Source organism: Meriones unguiculatus, chromosome 1 (genome assembly GCF_030254825.1).
Source record: "Meriones unguiculatus strain TT.TT164.6M chromosome 1, Bangor_MerUng_6.1, whole genome shotgun sequence".
NCBI lineage: Eukaryota > Metazoa > Chordata > Mammalia > Rodentia > Muridae > Meriones > Meriones unguiculatus.
Window position 1 is genome coordinate 32,738,932 of NC_083349.1, and position 14,709 is coordinate 32,753,640.

At 40.2% G+C, this 14,709-nt stretch overlaps 1 long non-coding RNA gene across 1 annotated transcript in view; it reads right to left on the minus strand.

Annotated features, from left to right (window-relative positions):
- Window positions 1–5,087: 5,087 nt before the first annotated feature.
- LOC132646694 (uncharacterized) overlaps window positions 5,088–14,709 on the minus strand; it is a 67,178-nt gene continuing 57,556 nt past the window's right edge. Inside the window, exons 3-4 of the long non-coding RNA XR_009584955.1 lie at window positions 6,839–6,946; window positions 5,088–5,156 (exon numbers count right to left, since the gene is read on the minus strand). This is a non-coding gene — a long non-coding RNA (uncharacterized LOC132646694). The remainder of the gene's footprint in view (window positions 5,157–6,838; window positions 6,947–14,709) is intronic.

Sequence of the window (14,709 nt, forward strand, 5' to 3'; positions counted from 1 at the left end):
ATTTGGCGTAATTGTTTCACCACCCCAGACAAGCTCAGTGTTAAGCAAGAGAGGTGTTCCAGAGAGTCACAGACATGTCAAATGATAACAGTTCTCTAGCAGTGAGGCTTTGAAGGAACTCTGGCCACATGTGTTTACCCATGGGATAGTCGGGTCACAGTTTTTCGTTCTGATTGTGGGTTACTGCTGGTGAGAGTATCACGAAGCTTGAAGAGAGGGAAATGAGAGTAAGGCAGGTTTACATGCCAGAAAAAAACCACTGTTCTACTGAGATTCATCCAATTGTCTCAACTCTGGGTTGCTGCATGCTCTTGATTAAATTTCTACTGTTGGTTAATAATGTCAACCCTCATCCCCCTGCCCACACACACACACACACACACACACTGGTTTGATGGAAGATAACATTTTTTGGAGGTATTTCATCTGCCATATTCACTGAAACTACTCATAAAGTTTTTCTTCAGCAAAAATGTAAATTCCTCAACATGATTCAAGTCTCTTCTTACTGTGTACCAGCCAGGTTTGCGCTGATATCCTCATCTTTCTTTAATTCCATCAACTCTCCACTCCAACCTAGTTGGTTCCTTCTTGTAGCCTCAATACATGACGGTCACTCCCACAGGTGGCCCTTTGTAAACTGTTCCTCCCACTTGGAGTTCCTTTTCCCTCTTCTCGATCAAAATCCCTTGTGTCCAGTCCTGCTTAAATCTTCCCTCAATTTCTCCAATCACCCCTCCCGTAAAGGACTCTTCTCACAGTCTCACATTCAGGGTGTCAGGAGCTTTTACTGTAATTCTACATTGTATCACACTCTCCTTCTTTTGCAAATCATGTCTTGTTGGTAAACAAGTTACCTGAGGGCGAATACATATTTAGGTTGTGATTGTGTTACCGATTGTTTAATTGAATCAAATGATTCAAAACTGAAGCCCACCCCTTTGGCCCTGCCTCATGGCTGCCATTCCATGCTTACCCTTCTACTTATGCTCTGCTAACTTTTTCATCTGGGAATCAATTAAATTTATTACATTTCCCCTCTGTAAACAATGGAGGGGTGACTTCAAAGTTGCAGAATTGACATGGTTTGGCTATTTTCTAAAAGGAGCTTTAGAAAATCACAGACGTAGACAGGACCCTGAAAATTACCCAAGTAAGAGTGAACCTCTCTCATTTGTCCACATGGGCAAATGTGAGAAATGGGCAACACTGTCCCCCATTTCTAGTTGATTTTTACCAACCTGGTACATTCTTTCTTTTAGATACTTGGTACCATTTTCTTACTCCAGAAATTTACTAATGGCATAGCAACCTCTTTTCCACCTCAACCATTCTAACCAATAGGTATTCACATGAGTGCGCCTACTCAAAGAAATTATATAAGAAACCAATAATCACCATCAATGCTTCAGTAACAGCAGCAAGAAGAAATGATTACCCCCATGATTCCGTAACAATCTAATCTCAGTAAGAATGGGATGTGGGAAAGAGGACAATTGTAAATTCCAACAGAATGGCTCTCATTCTACAATAGCCAACAACAGATTACCTCATGTAGCAATTGTCACAGAGAAGTGCATTATACAAATAATTAGCTGATTATTGGTTGCCAAGGCATCAGAAAATAGCCTCTCATGCTGACCAAAAGAAATGTTATATACATATTCATGTACCAACATCTTATGAAATAAGAGAGTTCTATAATAAACATGTTCAAGCTGCTCTTCCCAAGACAGTGCAAGAACAATTCTCTCAAGTTTCTTCTTGTCGTATTTTTGAAACATCAAGTAGTTCAGATGAAATAAGGACATTGGTGATCTTCATCTTTCAAGTTTGTACTTTGCTAACATGAGCGATGGTTCAGATAAGTCTTATTCTTAGCCTGAATTATCAAATACCTCATGAGAGTATGATTTCCTCTGTGAAAGCAGGACCCTTCCACAGATACGAAGGCATTAACATCTTGCAACCTGACTTGGATTCTCCCTATTCTGCCATTCTCCCTGACTCCAATGACATATCTGTCAGCTTCCCCCCTGCTGCCACAGGATCTCTTCCCTCTGCCCCAAAGTTTCCCCTGACAAATCCCTGCACAGCATGCTTGTCCCCCACTAAGTCTCTGTCCAGTGCTTCTCCATCTGTAAGAAAACACTGACTGACTGACTGCCTGTTTAAAATACCCACCACACCGCCACCAGCATTCGTGGCCTGGTTCCCTGATTGACTTGTTTCCTTAGCAGTCACCATTGCCTGAGCACAGTGCATCTTAAATAGGATACATTTGTTTTTATGTTCCCGTAACTATGATATAAGCTATCCAGAATTGGGTACTTGGTAGTGTTTGTCCACTGCTTTATTCAGATGGTGTACAGTACCTTCCAGAAGTGTTCAAAACAAACAGAAATGAATGAACCAACCACAGATATGAGGGCTTGTGAACAAAATTTAGGCAGGTTTATACTTGGTGTACTCAGAATAACGGATTCAAATGCTTTCAGAGGCTGGTCAGGAGAAAGAAAAGTGAGAATGAAGCAAGAGGGGATAGAGAGTCTAGTGATGGCCAGGAACCTTCCAAGTGGCTACTATGACAGGTCAACGTTGTTCTCTTATTTTATGCATCATCTCTTACACATAAGTCACAAAGCTATACACCGAGTCAGAACAGGAAGGCGGAGTCTACAAAGCTGTAGGACATGATGTGAACCCTCACACTAACAGCCAGGGCTTTTCTTAAGGTTACCCCCAAAATAAGAGCAATTGGATTCAGGTGCATTTCAGTCAGAGCTTGGAAACACTGTGAGTGTTAGAAGGGTACTCCATCTGTCAGATTAGAATTTTAGATAGATAGATAGATAGATAGATAGATAGATAGATAGACAGACAGACAGATAGATACGCCTCCAACTAGCTTAGCTCTGAGGGAAAATAAGTGTGTAGTCAGGACTGAAAAATTACCATTGGTCAGAGTAAAACAAAGACACTTTGATGCAAAAATATAAGGCAGTATTCTGTTGTGTGTTTCCTGTAAGAAATATGAAAAGGTGTATACGAGCAAGAAGAAAATGAGACCTAAGTAGGTGGCGGAGGGACTGAGACCAAACAGCCAGCAGAGACATCAGTGACGATATCAGAAACAACAGTACCTACAGGAAAAAATATATATATATATATATTTTATATATTATAAAAATATATATTTTTATATATTATAAAATATATATATTATAAAATATATATTTTATATATTATAAAATATATTTTTATATATTATAAAATATATTTTTTATATATTATATATATATATAGAGAGAGAGAGAGTATTAGCTGATCTAGAGTTTCTCTTTTAATGAAGTAAAACTAAAGTAGGTATAAATAATATCAAATAATGCAGGCAAAATGTCGGAATTAAAGCATCCTAAAGCCCCAGGGGTTTCAAGGGAAGAAGAAAAATCCTGATTTATTTTAGAACATTGTTAAGTCAAATATTTCTGAGAATCTTTTCATCAAAACAATAGAAATCTCACTATAACTGAAACCTCAACCTAAGCTTGATTAATAGAAAGAAGAAAGAATTTTTTTTTTAAATTTAAAGGCATTGTCAATACAGGACACAAAATAAAAGGACCAGGTAAATACAAATTGTTCAGCACCTCCAATAAAAAGTGAACAGAATGAACTTAGCAGCTCAGAGCAAAAGGTGCGGAAATTAGTTGCTTGTTACTAATCCTGCCATATTAAATTAAAGTGGTACCTTGGGGCACAGGGAGCTCGTAAGTAAACAGGAGAGGGCACAGGGGGCCTTCTGAAGTGATTTAAAAGAAAGGAAAAACTTTCTGTGCTTTTCTGAGTGGTGACTGAGAAATGAGAGAGAAAAAGAGAACTAAATTCAGAGAGCTTCGAGACTGCAATTTGTATGCTTCTAACATAAAAATCTTCAGGAAGACTCCATATCTCTGCTTATTGCAAAAACACCACACATAAGTGTGCACAGATCAATGCACCAAATATTATGCATGTGCAAACATATACATGTTTTATATGCTTATCAAGTCTAAAAGGGATTAAAGCAATATAAATAGGCCTTGTGTGGTCTGTTCCCTGAAAACATGAAAATCACGTACTTGAAAGCACCTTAAACTGCTAAATAAAATATTAAGCATACTCTTTAGATTAATTAAATATGTATTAATTTCAGCATAGCTGACTTTTCTACACATTTTAAAGACTACATTGGTTTTGATCTGCTCTGTAGAAAATTTTCACCCCTACACTCCCAACAGCAGCCAGTGGGAAGAGATGCCCACAAAACCTCCACTTGACAGTGATGCAAAGGGATAAGCGGGATTAAGAGAAAGTCGGGGAAGACACTCCCTTTTAGGAAGAAGGACAGAGACAGGCTAGAGGAAGAGCCGTGGAATCCGAGTTGTGAGGGGGACTGGAACACAGACAGTCCCAGTGGATGGGTGGAGTGACAGAATGTCCTGACGAGGGCTTCATGAGAGCGTAATTACAGGCGAAAATGACAGGAGGAAACTGGGACCTGGAACCCACAATGCTATTCCCAAAACAGGGTACCATGCAAAAGCAAAGGACACACCTGTTAAAACAGCCAGGAAGACAGAGCAGAAGGGGGCAGCTGTTGGGTCAAATCCCTGCTTTGGACTTCAAACCAAGATGAGAGAGCAGTGGCGGCAGCAAGCAGAGCCATCACACAAGCCTATTCCTCACCTGAAAAGCAACAGCATAGTTCAGGTGCCCGGTTTTATACGTGTATCCATACGAACATGGTTGAGCACATGTGAGGACAGGAAAAATACTCCTGAGGGCAGAGACAAAGCGAGACTCTACATTTATCCAGCAAGATGCACAAATCTCCGCCTCCAGGGTAACACTGCTTTCCTATCAGATGGCAATTTCAGGGTTAGACCTTTACTGTGTCTACAGAGTCATACAGTCAGGAGGCTGGGACAGTGGGAGAGACCTCACACTATATTCAAGGTCACAATAATAAAAACCTGAGAAGCTAAAATGTACTTGTGCAGGTTGGTTTGATACTACCAAGGCAAAAATCAGAGGTGAAAGCACTTACTTTGGCCCGTGTTTTCAATCCGTGATTTTGTGGGTCCATAGCTGTGGACTTGTGGTGGGCTAAACATCTAGGCAGAGAAGGCACAGTAGAATAAGAATGCTTCATTCATGGCAGCCAAAAAGAAAAAAGAACAGAAAGGGGCTGATGCCTAGCTATGCAGCCCAAAGACATAGCCTCCTCCCCCTCCACTCCTGCCACAACAACTTTAATTGGGCCCCACTCTCTAGAGTTCTTCTGCCTCCCAAAAACACCATTTCCATTTTGAATCCATCAGTAGATTGTTTAGTCTGATTAGGTCAGAGTCCTTCCAGTCTAATCCTCTCTGTAAGGATGCAGAGATGCACTGAGGCATGATTTACTCACTTTCTAGGCATCTCTTAATCCAATCAGGTTGACAAATTTAAACATGGCCTGACGAAAGACCCTCTGGGTCAAAGCGTCAGTCAATCCACCTTCCAAAACTCCCCCTGTGTTCTTACGGGCATGAGCTCACAGTGAAGCCCACAAAAAATGCAAGGGTATAAATGTACTGTGAACAAGAGTTGGTGGGGGGAAAAAAAAACAGCAAAAGAAGCAACTCCTAACAGATTTCTAATGCTGACATTGTCAAATATTGGATATATTCAAAGAAAACTTTTAAAAAGAATTAAAGACATGATGTAAGGTTACGGTGGATGAAAGAATGATGGAAGGGTAATTAACATTGAGGATGTTGGAAAAGGACATATGGAAACTTATTTTATAAGCTTCAAACTGATTTGTTAATATCAAACAGTTTCATTGGAGTTCACCTACACAGAGAATAATAATACTCCTCCCAGAAGTCACAGTTTACTAAATAAAAAGCCAGGACAGGTCATGGGGTACCTCCCCTGGAGTTGTTGTTCAATGGTGTCAGAGACTATAAAGACTATTTCCAGTGCTCTTGGTTGCCCACCAGAACTTGATGATAAGATCCTATTGCTAAAGACATCACACATTTTGGTCATATGACATGTAGAAACCAAGTTAATGCTGACCAGATAGCTACTCCCAGCTGCCTAGCTTGAGAGTGCTAGAATAGAGAGTCAGCAACAGTCTCACCCAGCTTTGAACCATGTGAACTACAGTATCACTGGAGTGGCAAGGTATGCCATTGAAGGTAATGATGGCATGAATGTTATAGGGTAAAAAAGTGATGTCTGATTGGATTTAAGACCCACTCCAGGAAGGTCTTCTAAATCTTCTAATGACAGGAAATAGAATATAGTATTATGGAGAGATAAAGGGGGAGATAGAATCAGAAAATTAAATAGAAATGGTGATAGGAGAGAAGAAGGAGGGAATATGGGATGGGAAAATTAAGACTAAAGGCCTGAAAGCTGGGAGGAGTAAGTAGACATGGGTACATATACACAGTGGCGCTCTATTGGAGAAAACCAATTTTCCTTTGGCCAGCAGGTAAAAATGTCAAATAGCTTCTTGGCTGTGTATATGTACCATACTCTAGGGCCAGCTCTGTGCCCAGTAGTAGTTAGTCAACATAAAATGAATACCAGGGTTTGTGTGTGTGTGCTTTTGGTTTCATTTTGATTTCTTTCTTTCTGTTTGTTTTATTTTTTCATGTGTGTGTAGGTGAAGGGACCTTGGAGGAGTTGGGGAAGGGAAAAACTTGATTAAAATATATTATGTGAAAATTTTAAAAAAAGAGAGAGAGAGAAAGATGGGGGTAGAACATAAACTTATATTCACATAGAGTATCAACCTTACCCAAACCAGGAAACATCCCCTCAGCTGGCTAGCTTTCATAATGCCAGAAGGTACTGTGCAGGATACTGGTGGAGAATAGATAGTCATGGTCTCACCCAGCACTGGGCCCTGCAAGACACAATACCAACCTGCCAGACAATGCAAACCTGGTAGACAAGATGAGCCCACTGGCACCAAGAGTGGCATGGCTCTTTTGGGGTAACTAACCACATTCTGATTAGACTGGAGGCCTGCCTTACAGGAGGGATTTTTCAGACCTGATATTGTGATCCTGTGGCTGAGATATGCCATTGGCCCTAGGATATAACCTACTACTGTTATTTCCCTATTCTAAATATGTGTGTTTGTACCCTTGGACCTGGAATGCTCTCAAACTTGATCACAGAAGCTTCTTTTAGCCGTGGACAGCGCCACTACTGAGACTCATTACCAGTCAAAGTGCTGAGAGTAAAAGACTCTGGAGTGCTCGCCCTTAATGGGACATCTTTATCAACCCATTCTCCACCAAAGCTCAGAGAATACCCTAGAAGAGAAAACAAGTGGACTTAAGAGCTGGAGTAAGGGAGCAGTGCTGTGAAATGCTGTCCTCTAGACATGGCTTGGCTGTCGTTACACTCATGAACTCATGGCAGTTGTAGATGCCTGCACAAGACCTGAACAAGATTAATCCACTCAGCATCCCAACATAGCTGGGGAAGGTTCTTACCAGGCCGTACCTTTTATGGAGGATCTATAGGCAGTGAACCATTTCTGAGGAGGAAGAACCATCCTTATTTCGAGGTAGGTTTACAGTGCTCCCATGGTTAAACCCTCTACTGTGCACATAAACAGCATCACTAATTAGACTTTGTTAGTTATCAAAAAAAGAAGAAGACATAAAGTTAGAAGTAAGACATGTTGGGGGAGTTGGGCAGGGATGGAAAAATACATACATATATATAAATATATATGTATAGACTCTGCAAATAGAAAATAATAATATTATAATTATAAAATTTTATAATTTTACAATTTCATAAAATTATAATATTATAATTAAAATGTCCTTATAGATGACCACATTCCCTGTTAAAATTAAAATTCTTAGTATCACTTTCTGTTCAAAGCATAGAAACACTGAACTTTATTATCTCCTCTTCCAGAAAAACCACTAAGATGGGGCTTACAGGGGAGCCGGCAGACTGGCAGCTGCCTCAAAGTGATGCAATGAAGAAGAAATATCAAGACAAGAAAATAGGGATAGAGAGATTGTTCAGTGGCCATAGGCACAGATTGCCCTTGCAGAGGACCTGAGTTCAGTTCACAGCACACATGCGCTCACAACCTCTTATAACTCCAGCCCCAGAGAACTGACATCCTTTTTTGACCTCTTCAGACACCTGCACCAGTGTGCACATACCCACACACAGATGCCGCATTAAAAATAAAATAAATATTTTAAAAAGAAAAAATAGATTTCACTTCAAAGACAGAAGTAGAGTTTCATAAACCCACAAAATGAAGGTTAGAGACAATCAAAAAAATATGGTGAAAATGAAGAAAGGCAAGCCAAACAGCTCCTGCTCCAAAGGTGGTGGAGCTATAGAACAAAGAAAGACCTCACTTCAAAGGTAAACCGGGCAGCTCTGCTCAAATGACTGGCAACCTAGCCCCCACAACAAGCTCTTGGTTCCCACAAACCTCAGTCTAGTCATAGGTCTTGCAGAGATAATGACTCCTTCAGTAGAAGTGGGCCAACAGCTCCCCCAGCCCCGGGGACAGTGTCACAGGCACTGTCCTGTGACCATCATTTAAAGCTGCACTGTCCCAAAGGTCAAACATTCACAAAGCCAGGGAGCCAGTATTCACCACTCCAGAGCTTCAGCATGAGAGACAGCCGAGGAGAGCAGAGTGACTGGATATGGACAAGCCACAGGTACAGGTAGTGGGGGGGTGTGGCCCAGACAGTAAAGTGTATAGGGAAAGGCAGCCCCACTTTCAGTGGCTGAGAACAGCCTCCTAAAAGCAGGATAACTCTGGTAGTCTGGGTGAGCCAATGGGTGTATCTGCCGTGAGACTCACTGTAGAGGCCAGAGATTATGAAGCTTCAGGAAACCAGCGAACACCCCAGCCTAATTGTTCACCAGGAAGACAGTGCTTTCAAGGTACCAAGATAGGTCTGTCTGTATAGAGCTCAGTATCCCGCCATTCTCAATGCACTTGGGAGATGCTCTCCTGCTAAAGCACTAGCCACTCCTGAGGGTACAAGTCTGAGTTTTGTCTCTTAATGAACCTGGAGTTCACTGAGTTGGACTGGCTAGCCAGCCAGCTCCAACTGTCTGCCTCTGTCCTCCAGAAGCAAATGCATCTGGCTGAGGCCACACCAAGGCCCCGATGCCAGCAGCAGAAGACTTCAAACCAGAATAAAGGGTTTTGTTGAGGTCGGTAGAAACCACCAGATGGCTTACGGTCTCCCTTCCCCACATTTCTGGACCACAGAACACCCTCAGGGGAAAACCACACCAGATCCTGGAACCAGCAGGGCAGAAAGCAAAGGAATGAGGTGTGGCACTAAGGTTGTGACAGGCCCCCTCCTGCAGTGGTCCCCCCTCAGAGCAGGAATCCTCAGTAAAGAATCCTATCCTATAGACATCAGAAGAAGGAGAAAACAGGGAACAGTACAGGAGCCTGCCACAGAGGGCCTCTGAAAGGCTCTACCCTGCAGAGTATCAAAGCAGATGCTGAGACTTATGGCCAACCTTTGGGCAGAGTGCAGGAAATTTCATGAAAGAAGTAGGAAATAATAAGACCTGGAGAGAACAGGAGCTCCACAAGGAGAGCAACAGAACCAAAAAATCTGGGCACATGGGGGCTTTCCTGAGACTGATACTCCAACCAAGGACTATGCATGGAGATAAACTAGAACCCCTGCACAGATGTAGCCCATGGCAGTTCAGTGTCCAAGTGGGTTCCATAGTAATAGGGACTGTCTCTGACATGAACTCAGTGGCCTGCTCTTTGATCACCTCCCCCTGAGGGGGAGCAACCTTACCAGGCCCACAGAGGAAGACAATGCAGCTACTCTTGATGAGACCTGATAGACTAGGATCAGAAGGAAGGAGAGGAAGACCTCCCCTGTCAGTGGACTTGGGGTGGGGCATGTGTGGAAAAGGGGGAGGGAGGGTGGAATTGGGATGGAAGGAGGGTGGGGGTCACGGGGGGATACAAAGTGAATAAAGTGTAATTAATAAAAATTAAAATTAAAAAAAATGAAAAAAAAAAAAAAAAGAATCCTATCCTATATCCCGCACAGTGACACCAAATAGCTCAAGGGAAGAGTTACAGCAGATCTTACTGTCAGGGGGTTAAAAGTTCCTAAATAGTGAGGTGGGCACCAAGCAAGGTGGCTAAAGTTTCACTCTATTAGGTCATGGCTGACTCCTTCCCAAGGCTGTCACTGAAACAATGCACATCGAGGGCTCCCATGATGTCCCACACAACAGCACACACACAGACACACAGACATACACACACACACACACACACACACACACACAGCCTAACAAGGAGGGAACTGGGAACTATACTGTTCAACTGAGAAGTTCAGTCCCCAAGTTAACTGGCCTAAACCCCATTGGAATGGTACAAAATCCCCATCTAGCGCGACAGCTTTGAACTAGAACTGCAAAGTGCACACCTCCCCTCTTCTCGTGCCCCCATTCCCACCCTCACTCCTGCTGCCAATAGCACAGTTTGCTGCACTAAATATCACTGGGAGAAAAAGAATTCAAAATTCATCCCACCAGGAAAGAAATACTGACTGGTGTGATTTAAAAAAAAAAAAAAAAAAAAAAAAAAACTAATGAATTGTTATTACACTTTGACTTTTTGTTGTTATTGTTGGTTTTTATTATTTTTAAATTTTTAATGTTTTTTTTTCTTTTTTTAATCTTCACTTTTGTAGAACCACCTTGCAACACTATTGCTTTGGCTCATATATTGCTCAGTTATATTGTATGATTGCTGTGTAAACAGCTCTGCCCGTCTACCAGAGTGTACCTTTACCCTTCTCTGTACACACTTAATGCATTTTCCTCTCCTTCAAACCTCTGTTCCTTTTTCTCTTCCCCAAACTTTCCTCATCTTACTTTTCAACTATAAACTTTCAAAACTTTAATAATCTCTGAATTCTATGGTTCCTAACAGCTTCCCAAATTGCACCAGATATTTTTCACACCATTTTTTTTTCTCAATTAGTCTAATACTAATTTGTAGCCTTACCCAGCCTACACTCCCTGTATTGCTAATCTTGGTGACAAGTAACCTAGAATTCACAATACTGTGCTGACATGTTGGTCCTTTACTTGTTACTGAAGTTTAATAGCTCACTGTTTGTAACTGGCTGTTATTACATTGGTATAGGAAGCCATGTAGTAACTGTGGTTAGTTCTGCACCTAATATTTTCACTCCCTGAACACAGACACTGACGTATTAACATCTGAACTACTCACCTCAACTCTCCCATGCCTTAGACCCACTTGAATTTTGATATATTTCAAATGGCAATACAGCTGATAAAAAAGAACAGCCAACCAACAAAACAAGCACGGGTATGTAAATGTCAATTCAGTACTGTGAACCATGAAACATGAAGTAAGTACAAACACTCCAACCAAGATACAAACCCTCCATGGTAAAGGCTCCTAGTGAGCATGAGTTAGATGAAACCCCACCAAGACACAGAACTCAAAAAAAAAAAAAATATTACAAGCATGTTTAAAGAAATAAGATGCAAATAAAACTTCTAACTGGATCAAAAAATAAAATAAACAACAGTTCAATGAAATAAGATAGTCAATACATATAAAGCAAATTCAATATAGATAAACAGTGGAAAAAAGTCAAAATTTAGAAACTTTAGACATGAAAAATTCATAAGTCCAATAAAAAGTAGCTCAATAGAAAGCTTCACCAATAAAATGCATTAAGTAAAAGAGAAAATATCTAGCATCAAAGACAAGATAACTGAATTCAAATATTCAGACATCAATAAAGACAATCAGAAAAAATGAAGAAAACATGTGAGTTTTTTTGGAACAGTATTCAAACACAAGACATATGAGTCACAGTGTGAGAAGGAGAAGAACATTAGTATAAAGGCAGAAATAATTATTCAGTGGGAGCTGGCTTAGCAGATAAAGGCATTCACCATGCAAGCCTGATGACCAGAGTTCAATCCACAGAACCCCATTAACAGTAAAAGGAGGTGGCTGGAGAGATGGCTCAGAGGTTAAGAGCCATCCAGAGGTCATGAGTTCAATTCCCAGCAACCACGTGGTGGCTGACAACCATCTATAATGAGATCTGGAGCCTTCTTCAGGCATGCAGGTGTACATGCAGACACAACATTGTATACATAGCAAATAAATAAATCTTTTAAAAATAAAGTAGAAGGAGAGACTAGATTCCACAAGGGTGTCCTTTGACTTCATTGATTTCCACACGCCATAGCATGTGAATGTTCCCACTACCACAATACAAACACACACAAAGTAAATAAGTATAATTTTTTACCAAGAAATTTCCATTATAAATAATAAGATATTAAAATACATGACCACTAAACCTACACTATAGAAGAGAATTGAAGGAATCCTCAGACTGAAGAGAAAACTGAACATATTCAGGAGACTTCAGAAACTAATAAACCATACCAGAAGACTAATTAAGAAATAGAGAGGTAACAAACACTACAAAAATGACAGGAATTAATGACACTTTTCATTTGTAACTTTGAATATTAATGGACTAAATTCACCAATCAAAAGAAAGAGACTAGCAGATTGAACTGCAAAACAAGATCCATCTGTTTATTTACCTCTAAGAAACTACTTTATTATCAAAATAGAAAACAATCTTAGGGGAAAGAATGGAAAAATATTCCAAGCAAATGGAACAGCAAGAAAATGTGGATCACCATTCCAGTATCCAACAAAATATACTTCAAACTAAAATTAGCCAGAAGACATAAAGAGGTTCTCTTCAAGGTCACAATTCATTCGAAGGAAATGACAGTTCCAAACGCACATTCACCCAACACAGGTGCACCTTATCTCATAAAACAAGCACTACTGGATACAAATAGAGGGTAACATCAACACAACAGTAGCAGGTGCTTTCAAAACTCCACTCTCACAGGTAGGTCACCATTCCATAAAGCAAGCAGAGAGACATCAGCGGTAAAGGACAACGCAGATCAAATAAACCTAACAGACATCTGTGTGACATTCTGTGCAAACACAACCGAACACACATTCCTCTTTGCAGGCCATGGAACTTTCTCTAAAGTAGATGATGCAGTAAGATACAAAGCAAGTCTTCCATGCAGGAAAATTGAAATTTGTTTCCTGGTTTTTTTTGTTTTTGTTTTTGTTTTTTGCCATTTCACACATGAATATTTGGTTCTTCCCACCCTCATCCAATCCCTGCTGAAACCATTATCCCACCAATTCCCCCTCCAACCTTCCTGTCATCCTTTTTTATGTGGCCCACTGACTTTGGTTACAGTTGCTTACATGAGCATGGGTGAGAGGTTATTTACTGAAATATGAACAACTTATCAGTGGCTTCACCACTGAAAAAAATACTTTCCTCCACCACCACCACCACCACCCCCCCGCAGCAACCAGAAATAATTTTGGGTTTTCTATGTGACCACAATAATCTAAAGCCAAGGATCAAAAGCAAGAGAAACTACAGAAAACACACAAACTTGTGAAGATTACAAAACAAGAAAATAATATGTCAGAAAAAAAATTAATTTTAATTCCTAAAATTGAGTCAAACTGGAAACATGAAACAGAAAGATGGCTTATCAGGTAAAGGTGCCGCTTAACCTGAACTCAATCCCCAGGGCCCACATGGTGGAAGGAGGAAACTCCTGCAAATTGTTCTCTGACCTCCATACATGGGCCATGACATGTATAGGTATGTATGCATCCACACATGAACACATACAGCCAACTGGATTGAAAAACAATATTCTTCTTTTTTTTTTTTTTTTTTGGCCTCCAAGAAACATATTTTAGCATCAAACTCAAGTGAAACCTTAGAGTGAAAGGATGAGAAAAGATGTTGCAAGTAATTGGAACAAGAAAGCAAGCATGGGTCAGAATCCTAGAATCAGACAAAATATACTTCAAATAAAATTAGTCAAACACTGGTTCACCTAATTTCATAAATCAGATATTACTATATGTAAAGACACACGTATATCAAAATACAAATAAGTAATTTAATTGAACTTTCTAAAACAGAAAATGAAGGTTCAGCAGCACACCAAAAACTATGGGATACAATAAAAAACAGTCTTAAGAGAGAAGTGTATGACTGTAAGTGCTTACTTTAAAAAAAAAATCAGAGAAGGCTCAACAGGTAAGAATACTTATTGATCTCATAGATGACAGAGGTTCACACAGAATACTTATAACCATCTGTAACTCCAGCTGCAAGGAATCCAGTTACCTTTTCTGACCTCTGCTGGCACCAGGAATACATGTGATACACATGCATATATGTAGGCAAAATGCTGATACACACAAAACCCACATACAACACTAAAATAAATAAGCCAGAGCACTCTCAGATTGAAATTATAATGAAGAACCTTAGGATATTGGGGAAAAAGATGAGGGCAGAAATTCATGAAATGGGTATTTGTGCTTTCTTTTAAGCCTATCAATGAAACAAGAGTTGCCTCTTCGAAAAGATAAAAAATTTGCAAATCCTTAGGCAAACTAGCAAAGAGAAAGAACAAAATTAGAGATGAAATTACAATGGACAACAATGATATTCAAAAATTATTGGGTTATACTGAAAGCTTATATTCTAA